This window comes from Sus scrofa, chromosome 8, assembly GCF_054392235.1.
Source record: "Sus scrofa isolate SSC_HxYL_T2T_F1_AM1 chromosome 8, Sscrofa_HxYL_maternal_Yorkshire_Landrace_v2.0, whole genome shotgun sequence".
NCBI classification, from domain to species: Eukaryota; Metazoa; Chordata; class Mammalia; order Artiodactyla; family Suidae; genus Sus; species Sus scrofa.
Genome location: NC_139390.1, coordinates 62,675,195 through 62,685,534, shown reverse-complemented (window position 1 = coordinate 62,685,534; position 10,340 = coordinate 62,675,195).

Below are 10,340 nucleotides of genomic sequence, written 5' to 3'. Positions count from 1 at the left end.
AGTTCCCGTCATGGCACAGTGGTTAACGAATCCAACTAGGAACCATGAGGTTGCGGGTTCGATCCCTGCCCTTGCTCAGTGGGTTAAGGATCTGGTGTTGCTGTGAGCTGTGGTGTAGGTCACAGATGCAGCTCGGATCCCCCGTTGCTGTGGCTCTGGCATAGACTGGCAGCTACAGCTCCGATTAGACCCCTAGCCTGGGAACCTCCATATGCCGCAGGAGCGGCCCAAGAAATGGCAAAAAGACAAAAAAAAAAAAAAAATTGAAAAGGAGAAGAGGAAGTACATATATATACAATGGACTATTACTCAGCCATAAAAAAGATGAAATAATGCCTTTTGCAGCAACATGGATGCAACTAGAGATTCTCATACTAAGTGAAGTAAGTCAGAAGGAGAAGGACAAATACCATATGATATCACTTGTGTGGAATCTAAAAATATGGCACAAATGAACCTATCTACAGAACAGAAACAGACTCACAGACATGGCATACAGAATTGTGCTTGCTGAGGGTGAGGAGGAGGGAGTGGGATGGCCTGGGAGTTGTGGGTTTGTAGATGCAAACTGTTACATTTAGCATGGATAAGCAGTGGGGTCCTGCTGTATAGCACAGGGAACTATATCCAATCTCCTGGGACAGACCATGAGGGAAAAGAGTATAGAAAAAGAATGTACACACTTTCATTCATGTACACATATGACTGGATCACTTTGCTGTACAGCAGCTATTGTCACAAGATTGTAAATCAACTATAATTTTTAAAATCTAAAAAAATTACAACAAGCTAATGAATGTAATAGAAAAGCAGCAGACACAGATATTTAGAGAACAAACTAGTAGTTACCAGTATGTGGGTTTGAGGTACAAACTGTTGGCTGTAAGGTTGGCTCAAGGATGTATTGTACAACATGGGGAATATAGCCAATATTTTATAGTAATGGTAAATGGCAAGAACCTTTAAAAACTGCATAAAATGTTAAATTTAAAAAATTTTTAAATTTTTAAATAAATAAATTAGGGGAAAATAAATTATTTAAAACCTCAAGCTCTTTTTGCCCCAAACTTAAGATCTCTCTCTCTCTCAAAAAAAACAAAACAAAATAAAAAGCAAACGAAAAAAGCAACACCTGCTCCAAACTTCTCTCCTTTCTGCAGATTACTAAATTCAGGGGACTTAAAATAAAATTTGCATTCAGTCATTTCCATAGCAACCCTAACAGAACCATTAAGATGCTTTTGTTCTTTAATACATCTGCTAACTTCTTTTACAGAGACTTGTGTTCCTTTTCCAGTTGTAATGCCAATCTTATCTAAGGATGGCTCTCACAAACATTTCTGTAGTACATAATTATAGTCGCAACCAGCAGTGCGAAGAATGTCATTTAAATCATATCACCTAATTGCTGTCTATGCTAGCTCTTTTGAAAGCCAGCTCTCAGGATGGAACACAATCTCGAATCCACACGAAAGAGTCTGTCTATAATAGGACTCCTTGCACCATTACTGATCTCACACTCCATCTATTGACCCGACTCTCAGAAATAGCTGGTGAGCCAGTCTCAGACCATGAAGTTCAGGTACAGCTGAGTCCACACCCAGCTCCAGGTTTGGCCAGTAAAAGCCTGTATGACTCCGGGCACTCTGCCTCAGAGATGAGCACATGGCCCCCTGAGGCCAAAGAGACAGTGACTGAAGCTTTTGGGATACAAATGTGTGACATTTCTCACTAGACTGGAATCTGAAGTGCAGATGCCAAGGACTCCATAGCTGTTTTAATCCCATCCAAGAGGGGTGGAGCTGAGAGGCGGAAGAGGGAAACTGGAGCCTGAGGACCTTATATTTGAGCCTGTACTGAACCACACCTGAAGCTAGATTTCCTCTGGACCTTTGGTACAAGGTCCATTAAATTTTCTTTCTCCACTTTTTTGGTTAACTTTTCTAATCACCTGCCACCAAAACCATTTTAATGGGTACAGAGTATAAGTCATTACAGCTTTTGTCAGGCAACTTGTCAATAGCTAGAAAAACAATTTTTTTCATGGGCAATAATTCTTGTCCTAGCAATTCTACTTCCAGAAATATAATCTTCAGAAATGCTCTCACAAGTATAGAAATAGGCATACGTACAATTGTGAAATTCATTGAAGCATTGTTTGTCACAGCAAAGAGCTAGAAACAACCTACTGTCCTTCGGTAGAAACCTGCCTCATTTTAGGCACTTATAATATTAATGAAGAGTAAAACGCAACCCCAATCACAGGGTCAAAGGCTCTTAGAGCTAGAAGGCACCTTGGGTCAAGTGTTCCACATCTGTCTCTGATAGATGCAAAATCTGAAGCCCACAGAGGACAAATAACTTGGCTAGTGTCACTCAGTTCATTTCAAAGAGCCAGGACAAGATCCTTTATCTTCTAGCAGCCATTCATCCTCTACATCATGCTAAATCTAAAATTCTGACCATTTTGGTCATTGTTAGACAACAGCTAGTGTCTGGCTTTTCACCATAAAATCAATACCCCCAATGCAAAACTTAAATCAACAGTACACTCAGTGTCAATAACACATCAAGCTGCTTTGAGCTAACAAAAATAGCTTTTTCCCCTCAGACAACTTTTCTTTCTTTCTCTTCCCCTAACACTCACACTTGTCCTGGGCACCCCAAAGCACGTGGAAGTTGGGAACACTGCAGCCATGGAATGCCAGGCAGGGCAAAAGCCTATTCCCAGCCACGGTAATAGAGCAGTTGAAAATGCTGTGTATTCAAGTCACAAAAGATATGATTTCTGCCTGAGATTGTCCGATAACAGAAATGAATGATGGTTCTTTGCCTGGAAATATATATTGATTGTTGGCTGTGAATTTCACCGTGGATAATGCGGACGTCACCATCCTTCAAATGTGTGTGAATTGAAGTTGCTGTTGCCTATTCCTTGCAGGATGATTTGTAGCAAGAGACAAGACAAGGCGGGAGAAATGCCTACATCCAGGTCAGGCTGGACATTCTCCAGCCAATCTTCCATCCTGGATTATTGGATCTTCCCTTCTAAGGTCCTGGCATATTACATGCAAAAGGCAGATTGATTGCCCTCATTTGACTAAGATGAAGGCGTCCTCATATTCTTCAAACTTTGGCAGAACCGAATTCCTAAGGAGTCACCAGCCCGGGCCACCACTTAACAGCCTAAATCTCTGCCGGCCTGATCTGCATTGGCTCTGCACACTTTCTGCTTGACTGAGGATGGTGCCAAGGGGAAATCTTCACCTACAGCGTGTGGCACCGTCGCCCCCCACGCCAGATCAAGCTTCACCTTCGCTGCCCACATGCACCAGCATTGTTTTCATCACTTTCTGAGGCGTTAGGAATTACTGGTACTTTGGTACCAGGATATTTTTAAAACCTGCAGAAGGTAGTTGGTTGGTCTTCGTCAGTCCACAGGGAAGGGAACAATCTGAGCTTCAACTCCTGCTCTTTGCAACCCTGGGACGTTGGAATCCGGTGAGTGCAGGGATTCCGAGAATGAACTCTCTCACAGGCTAGAGCTCAAAGCTCCTGAGGTTTCCCCCAGCCCTAAACCCCGCCAGTTATACCTACATGTGTTTCATTACAGTTCAGTCACACTGGGAGTCTCCACATGGCCCTTAGGAAAATCTAGTACTTCTGAGAGGACCAAAGAGTATCTCCACCTTAGCAGAGATGGCCTCTAAACTGGCAGGCTCTGAGCATGAGACTTTATGAGAATATGAAATGTCCCAACCTGGAAGAGAAACAAACAGGAAGGCAGTCACAGAAAGGAAATGCAGAAAGGCACCTGCTTTCCCGTATAGCCCAGAAGCAGCTCACCTAACCCCCTCCCCGTGAGATGTTCCATGTACAGAAGTAACACCCTCAGGACACTTCCAGAACTTCGGTAAGTCCTGGAAGAGGTTTCTTGTGCCTTTCCAGTCCTGTAGCTCACGTCATTGGTTGTTTCCAGGTGCCTAACCAGGGAACCAGGCCCAGGGGGCAAAGGTGAGGCAGGGAGGGTGACAAGGAGACCCCTGCCATTCAGTATCATCGAGTGTCCGTGAAAAAGTCGTTAACCCTTTGTATAGTCAGCAAGACAAATTAGTTGACTTCACCTCCTTTTTTTAAAGTGTAAAATATTGATGTTAGAGCAGCACACACACACACACACACACACACAAATCCCTTTAGCTAAACCAATGCTTTATTATCGTTGTCAGCTCTTGCTTTGTCTAACTAATGACCTCGCATCTTTCTCCCTCTGACTTAATCATCTTTCTCTTTCCCCCCCAAGTAAGAGAGTCCCCCACTCAATTGGGACTGACTGAGTACGCTTTCAGGGCCTCTTTATCATCTCTTTTCAGCAAGGACTTTACTGACTGAAACTCTTCTACTCTAAATGGATCCTGGAATTGCTCTGAGCTCCCATATTCACCGCCTGTTCTGTGTGACTGTGATAGAGGTGGTGCCAAGCCTCGAGCCATTGCTACCGCCCCCCCTCCTTCTGGTGCATCTACCTCTATTACTAATTGAAGCAGTTCCCTCCTGTGTTTTAGAACAGCCCAAGCCGTCTGAGAGCATCCAGTGGGACTGGCATCCTGGGACCTGCCAGCCTCCCAGAGCACCTCCAAACTCTCCCTTCAGTCTTCCAAGGTACTTACCTCATTATCCATTGCTGCTCCTTCAGAGTCATCTCAGGATCAGTGCACCCCTCCTTCCCCAAAACACCTCAGCTTCCCTTGGTTTTGCCCATTTTGCCTCCTGCTGTATTTTGAAATACAAATTTCCATCCCCATTGAGTACAAATGCTCCCTTCTCTCCACGTTAGCACTCTCAGCCTCTAAATAGGCACCTAACTCCTCCCATGAAAACAACCCTCCAATCCTTTCTCCATGGAGAAAGTGCAAAGGCTAGACTTCAGGTTCAATGACTAATTTTTATGTCTTTTAAGCTGTGTTTCCAAAGTGCCCATCATATCGTGGATACTCACACCTTTCCCCCAACTGTGGATTTGCTCCTCGACCTTCCAGCCAAGCCCAGGGGGTGCAACACAGGGAAAAGAGCACAGACACAGGGCTTTATTTGGTGTTGAAGAATAATAGACACATTTGCAGTGTTGTGTCAGATTCTGGTCTACAGGAAATTCCATTATATGTATATGTGTATATATATATATATATATTTCCATTTTATATATTTTCCATTATATAAAAAATATTCTTTTTCATATTCTTTCCCATTATGGCTTACTATGGTATATTGTATATAGTTTCCTGTGCTGTATAGTAGGTCCTTGTTGTTCATCTATTTTTTATACTTTAGTTTGTATCTGCTAATCCCAAACTCCTAATTTATCCCTCCGCCCCTTCCCCTTAGGGGACCATAAGTTTGTTTTCTGTCTGACAGCTATTTAGATCAGGCCTCCTCAGTTACTCATTTACCATCACATCCATAAAATGGTCGAGTTGTAGACAGCTCAGTGGGATTGTGCACAGAGATCAATGTGGGATTTTCTCTCTCCCATCACCAAGGGCAGGGACCACAGTTTCATGATCTTCTTCTCTATCTCCAGTCCCTAGAGACACGCCTGGCCTATAGCCATTTTCCACGTTTGCTGAACTAACATGCCATGGAGATAACTGCAGATGATATTAAAGGTATTAAATATCAGGCATGATGCACTCACGCCTGGCCCTTCAGACTCACTGGGGATGGAAACAGCTTATGTGGCTTTTTCAACATGCTTTTATCCTGTTTTGTTGTTCTTAACACGACACTCCATTTTCTGACTCATTTGTTCTTATTTAGGCTGTAAATCTGGTTTAGCCAAACCAGATACATTTTAGGAGACATTAAAAGGCTTAAAACTTCTGTGATAAAATAAATCATTTGTCCTCTGTAGGCAGGACTAAGGGACGTGTTGTTGGGTTGGAGAGCTACAGCTGGCTGCTGGCTGGCTTGGCTGTGGAGAGGGAGCTTCCTGAGTGCCAGAGTCATGGAAACATTCCCAAAAGTGGCTGCCACCATCAAAGAGTGTTTGGGGTTTTTGTTTTTATTTCTACGTGAAGGCCTCTACTTCACCAGGATTAGGAAAAATATACATTTTGAAGATAACAGCAGGTGGAAACTTGTATTTAGAAGCATCGTATTGCTGATTCTGAGTTACTCCTGAATCCCTTATTGTTGGCTCCCTGGGGAGCAGTTCAGCTGACCTGCTTCGTAATCCAGCTCTACAAAATGTACTTGAATAAAGGGTTGGATTTTTTTTTTTTTTTTTTTTTTTTTTGGTCTTTAGGGCTGCACTTGCAGCATATGGAGGTTCCCAGGCTAGGGAACTGTAGTCACCGGCTTGCACCACAGCCACAGCCACAGCCACTAAGGATCCAAGCCACATCCGTGGCCCAACCACAGCTCATGGCAACCCGGATCCTTGACCCACTGAGCGAGGCCAGGGGCCAAACCAACATCCTCATGGATACTAGTCAGGTTCTTAACTGTCTAAGCCACAACAGGAACTCCTCAAGGCTTAGACTTTTAAAGTAAAGTTTAAAAACCACAAAAGAACAGGCATGCACCCAGGGTACACCAGAGGGTGAGAGTCTGTAGCTGTAAAATGAAGAGTATTTTTACATGGTTACTGACTCCCATGTAAAACCTCTGTTCCCTGGTGGGAACCTCATCCAGCCCAAAAGGATAATGGATAATAACTGCCTTCCCTCTGCATCAGCTTTGGCTGCTGCCAGGTTTGGGGAGGGCAGGCACCAGGTGCAGTGTAGCCTCCCTCTTCACTGGGATGTGAAGGGAATGAGACTTCCACCTGCCTCTGCTGCCCCTACTCCCCGACATCAGCTGAAGTGGCCCCTGTGGAAAATACATGCCAAAACAAATTTCTTCCCCTTCCCTCATGGAGCTGTGCCCATAATGGAAATGAATATGAAAAAGAATATATATTATATATAAAATAGAATATGTATATAAATAGAATATATATATGAGAATATATATATAAATGGGATATATATATATAATGGAATCCCTTCCCTGTAGACCAGAATCTGACACAATGCTGCAAATCCGTCTACTATACTCCAACACCAAATAAAGCCCTGTGTCTGTGCTCTTTTCCCTGTGCTGCACCCCTTGGGCTTGGCTGGAAGGCCAAGGAGCAAATCCACAGTTGAGGGAAAGAGAACCACATGTGAGTATCCATGATGTGACAGGCACTTTAGAAACATGGCCTAAAGGACAGAGAGGTTAGTCATTGAAACTGAAGTCTAGCCCTGTTGGGGCTGATACAGGCAGTTCGTTTGCTGTGCAAAGAGGACCCCATACAAGGGGAAAGAATCAAACCCAAACTTCCCTCAACATCCTGAGGAACAGCCTGGCTCCACAGCCCTCACCCCCGTGGGCAGCATATCTGCGTGGATGGCAGATTGAGGGGGCTTGGCACTTGCTGCCCCTGCCCTCTGAAGTTTAGCCAATAATCCACCCCACTGGATGCAGGAGGTGGGGAGATAATGACTACTTCCTGAATATTCATGCTGTTTCAACAGCTCTGCTGCCGTGTTTGGAGAAATTCAGGATATTTTTCCATTATGGGCGCAGTCCCAGTGCTGTTGGAGCAGCCTGGCAAAGGTAAATATGACGTGCAGGCACTGGGAACAGGTGGTGGCTGACCAGACTGCTGGCAGTCAGGATGCTGCTGGTTGTTTTTCTCGTTCCAGCATTTGGCAGAGGAATCTCTGCTTCCATACAACCAGTAGCTTTCCATCCTTGAAAAAGGAATATTTTTCCCTGACACCAGAGCATGAAGACATGCTCTGCACTGTTCAAAAGCCCTTTCAGAGACAGAGCCCTGAGCTGCAGACTGCACCTCAGAATCTTCCTCCATTTGTCCCTGTTCTTAGCGGAAGCACTTTGGCTTATAAAACAGGAGACGAGACCCATTCGAGCTAGCTCAAAAGGGTGTGTGTGTGTGTGTGTGTGTGTGTGTGTGTATGTGAGAGTGTGTTCGTGTGTGTGAGTATGTAGAGATGTTGAAGGGATGGAAAGGGACCCAGAAGAACCGGAAATCCACCCGGAATCACCTGTGGGCTCCCTAATCCCCACTCCAGAGATTGCAGTTTAGCTGCTCTGAGGTAGGGCGTGGTGGTGGAGAACCACTGGCCTGGAGCTGTAGAAAAACACCTGTCATAAGAGAAAGACAAGTGCTTCGGTTCCAAACCACGCAGAGCATGAATCCCAGCTCCACCATTTACCAGCTTTGCCATCTTCCGTGAGTCGCTTAAAATCCCCGAGCCACTTAAAATCCCTTAGCCATGAGGTGGTGCTAAGAATTCCTACTTTATGTGATTATTGTAAAGATTAGAGAAAACATGTTCAAAATTCCTAGAACATAATAGACCCTCAATGAAATGGTGGGTGCAAGTGTTATGAAGGCCCCCGCCCCACCTGTTGCAGATTGATACTTAACACGACATGGTTTAAGCATGTGAGGCAGTGTTGCCCACAATAGAATACGAGCACCCAAAGTTTCTTTGTTTCCGGCTGGGCCACCTCAGCCCAGTCATTTAGGAAAGTTGTTGTCAGGCCAGATGTACACTACTCTGAAAATGAACCTGATCCAGAATCTGACTCTTCCCTGGGACCATCCACCCTTAATAAGTAACATTGGTGTCAGCAACCACAGACCGGAAGGCAGCTACTCTGCCACAGAGCAGTTGACAGGCAGTAGCTTCTCTTGAATAAGAATGCTGCACCCACAGAACGTGACAGGCCACAAAAGCGTTAGGGAACCTGCCCAGCATATGGGCCAGGCACCTAGTTCATGAGGGGAAATCCATCACTGTGAACAAAAGGCAAGGAGAAATGTCTTTCCTGTCGTTTATTAGGTAAATAACAGTATTCCGTTCCCACATTCCATTCAAGAAATGCTTCCTGGCTTTTTCACTGGGCTTGACCTAACTCCCACCCAAACTGGCACTAAATCTAAGCTACAATCACATGAACTGAGGCTTGCAAAGTCTGGCTGGGTTTCCATATATGATAAACATGTTGTCATCACAGTCTGACCTGCTGGAGAAGACAAAAGAGAAATTAAATCAGGGTAATTATTTGCTGATTTCATCTAGACTGTGGAATGTTGATGAGCCTAGGCTTCCACTTGAAAATACAAGATGTGCCTTTGGAATGGATAAGCAATGAGATCCTGCTGTGCAGCACTAGGAACTATATCTAGTCACTTATGAGGAGCATGATACTGTGAGAAAAAGGAATGTATATATGTATGTGTGACTGGGTCACCTTGCTGTACAGTAGCAAATTGGCAGAACACTGTAAACCAGTTATAATGGAAAAAAATAAAAATGAAATAAAAAAAAAAGAAGAAAATACAAGATGGAGGAGATTCCAACGTGGAAATCAACAGATTAAGACAAACTATTGCAAGATAAGCAAAAACATATCTATGATACGAGAAATTAGAACCCTATCAGGAGCCTAATCCATGAATTGACCTATTGATTTTTGTCAGCTATGGCCATCAGCCAGCACTTGGTCATTATCCTCAGTAGTAGGGGTCAGCAAACTATAGCCCAGCATTTAAATCTTGGCCCACCACCGGTTTTTATAAATAAAGTTTTATTGGAACACAGCCACCTTCATTTGTTTCCATATCATCTCTGGCGGTTTTCATGCTACAACAACAGAATTGTATAGTTTCGAGATCTTATCACCCGCAAAGTTGAAAGTATTCCCTGTGTGGCCCTTAACCAACAATGTTTGCCAAGTCCCAAGTTTCTTCAGAAACATGGCATCATAGCTTTTCCCCACGAAAAATACTTAGGCTAGACATGTTATCTTAAGCAAAAAATACATTAAAATATGTGCTTGAAGATTTATGCTTTATATGGAGTACACTGAATAGCAATAATGTATTTATTATTTGTTATGTATCATCTGGGAAAAATTACTAAGTAAAATTAACTTATACCACTAAATATCTATTTTTATCTATATAAAAGTTATAAGAGTTATGCTAACAGTTTCATCTCAGTCTTTATTAGTAATTTCTAAGTAGTTGGTTATTTTCACCTATCAGGGCAACTTGGAAAAGAAATACAGTTCATATTATTTCTGTCTTAGTTTTTCCACAGATGTAATGTGGAAATGTAAAAGGAAATAGAACTGGTGTGTTTAATTCAACTCAGCACTTTCTAACAAGGATGAAATAGTGTCAATTATATGCACTGCAGTTGTTTTAAAGCAAACTGAAACATAAAATATACTCAATTTAATTAAAGCATAAAAATAAAATGAGGTATCAATAGTAA